The 2,891-nt window shown below is 50.3% G+C and overlaps 1 non-coding gene across 1 annotated transcript; it reads left to right on the top strand.

Moving 5' to 3' along the window:
* Positions 1-266: 266 nt before the first annotated feature.
* On the top strand, positions 267-432 carry LOC134986880 (U1 spliceosomal RNA). Its single transcript, XR_010192650.1, has one exon. It is a non-coding gene; the product is annotated as a U1 spliceosomal RNA (small nuclear RNA).
* Positions 433-2,891: the final 2,459 nt, after the last annotated feature.

The following is a 2,891-nucleotide window of genomic DNA, read 5'->3' as shown; positions in this document are numbered from 1 at the left end:
ATTGCTTGGATGACATCACCATATGCGAATCCATCTGCTGCAGGCCTTCCCCCAGGAATGCTTGCACTAGTTGTTGCATTTGGTTTGTTGTTTGGGGGGTGCTTCAGTATTAGGCAGCCTTCTGCCCTCACACATTCGTCTGAAAATGTGTTCTCCCTGCAGTTGTTGTCCCCAGATGAGAGTTCCCTTGTGCTGCCTCAGTTGAATCTCCTTTACTTGACGGAGGTGTGCCTGAGCAGCGGCCCTCCCCAGCCCTATCTCAAATCATACTTATTTTGCTTAGGTGATACCATGGTCATGAAGATTGTTTTCCCAGGGTGAGGTTCATTCATTGCATTCTGGGTATGCTGACCTCTGTGATTTCCCCAAATGTGGGAATCTCGACTGCATAATTTGTGGTAGGGGGGGGGACTGCATTTGTGCTTTCCCCTGGTTGGCTCTGGTATAATTTAGATCTCATTGTCTCAGGTCTCTCTCCAGCCTAGTTTGCTGTCTGTTTCCACTTCTCTTTTCTTGAGCCCCTCCCTTCTATGCCCTTGCGCACTATCCTGACTTCTCCCGTCTGCTTACTTTGTGCCTTCCAACGCACAATGCGAACTACAGGTGGTGTTGCAGGGCCCACACCCTTTTATTTGCCTTACAGAGCAGCTCTGGAGCTGTTACAGTGCCCAGCTGCTGCAAGAAATCAGCTTGAATGCTTCAGGGGCTGGGGCATGGCCAACATGAGCCCCACACCAAAGGAGGGTGGGGGGTGTTCAATGCGAACTAGGGGTCATCCAAGCGCCCCTTTTCTCTTTTCATATGCAGATGAGGGTTCTAGCCAACTTTGGCCCACTGCTTGGATGACATCACCGTATGCAAATCCGTCTGCTGCAGACCTTTCCCCAGGAATGCTTGTACTAGTTGTTGCATATGGTTTGATGTTTGAGGGTGCTTCAGTATTAGGCAGCCTTCCGCCCTCTCATTTTCATCTGAAAGGATGTGGTCTCCCTGCAGTTGTTGTCCCCAGACAAGAGTTCCCTTGTGCTTCCTCAGTTGAATCTCCTTAACTTGACGGGGGTGTGCTCGAGCAGCCGCCCTCCACAGCCCTATCCCAACACATGCTTTTCTTGCATATGAGATCTCTTGATCATGAAGATAGTTCTCACAGGGTGAGGTTCATCCATTACATTTTAAAGTAGGAAGGTACAAATTACATATTCAAATTACATATATGTGCTGGATTCAAATGTTTTCCCCCCTTCCTTTCTCAATTGTGCCCATCAGCAGCTATTCTAATGTTGCTGCCAATTGGTGTGACACATTCATTTCTTCTGTGGGGTACACTGGACTCCACAAGGATTCACATTGGGGTGTAGAGTAGGATCTTGATCTGAGGCACCAACAGGCTCAAAGCTTTTGACTGTTCCCAAGATGCTCAGCGCCCCCTGCTCTATAACCTCGCTTCCATGAACAGGGAGCTCAGTTTGTAGTTGGTGCCTTCAGTAGCAGGCCACTTAACAGGGGGCTGCCTCAGGCAGCCTATTCTTAGCTATTAATTTTGACAAGAAAAAAATAACTTTTTTTTATAAGAATCTACAAGGGATGCAGCAGGTTAGGTCTAATAGACATCTTTACTGCAGCTCCATCACTCCCAGCGGCGCAGTATACTCCCGTGCCCTGGTTGCTGGGTCACTGCAGCAGAGGCTCCGGTTTCTTCCTAAGGTCAGTCACACACACACCGCCCTCCGGGATCACGAGGCCGCTGATGAAAGGGAGGTAAGGGACTTCTGTGCTCACACTATACCGTGATCCAGCGTGGCTGTAGGGGGTGGGCCATGTGCGCACTGGCGTGGACACTGATAACTGGGCAGCCGCTCCACTAGCCACCAGGGACAGTTAAGGAGCACAGCTCTGGGGGGGTTTTCTCTTATATTAACCCCATTTTGTACTACCCGCAGTGCATTGTGATAGGTAATAGAGCCTGATTCAGGTTGGATTGCAATCGCAATAAGCAATCCAACTGCACAAATTGCTAAGAGCATACGCATGCGCCTGCATTTTCTGCGGCACCCCGCAGATAATGCGATCGCTTCTGACTGTCAATTGGTGCTTGGGGGGGGGGTCAGCAACAATCCATTTCCAAGTCGGAGATGGAGCGGTGCATGGGCAGGGCTACAAAATGGGGTCGGCAACGGAGAAACAGGAGGCGTGGTCAGAGCTGCTGCATGACATCACATGCAGCAGCTGCGATCACAAAAATGGTGGCGGCTTCCTGCGCACACATACAGTCTGCACCAACAGGAGGCTAACCCATTTTTTATGATCACGCTGAACTGCACTGAGACTGCAATTTCAGCGTGGTCAAGAAGGGAGGCGGCATGCTGGGTGGCCCCAGCATGCGAACCAAAGGATTGCAAATTCTGTTACTTAGCAGAATTTGCAATCCTTACTGAATTAGGCCCATTGATTACAAAATGTATTTGTAAATATTTGAAGTTTTTCTTCAGGGACTAACACAAAAGATGCTTGGGGCTACTAACACATGGGTAAGCCACGTAAAGCTTCCCATGGGTCAGTGGCATCACAACGGGGTTGCGGCCCACACCCGAGTGTCACCCGCCAAGTGGGGTGACACCAAAGTGCCGGCTCCTCTTCAGTGACAGAATATGGGTGTTTCACTGTAACATTACGTGCAACACCCAGTTTCTGTCACTGTGCAGGAGCCAGCACCACTCACACACTAGTCCCCGGGTGCAGCACTCAACCCCCGGGATACCCGGAGCAACAAAATGGAGATTCAGGAAAACAGGCCACACCCCTACCTATGAGACCATGCCTCCTTTTTACCATTGCGCTGCTTATCTGCGCGCACTGCATTACAATCTCCCTCGCTGCCTCTCTGGGTGTCA

Source organism: Pseudophryne corroboree (assembly GCF_028390025.1).
Source record: "Pseudophryne corroboree isolate aPseCor3 chromosome 7 unlocalized genomic scaffold, aPseCor3.hap2 SUPER_7_unloc_6, whole genome shotgun sequence".
Taxonomy (NCBI): Eukaryota; Metazoa; Chordata; class Amphibia; order Anura; family Myobatrachidae; genus Pseudophryne; species Pseudophryne corroboree.
Note: the sequence above shows the minus strand (reverse complement) of the source record. Positions and strands in the feature narration are given on the sequence as shown.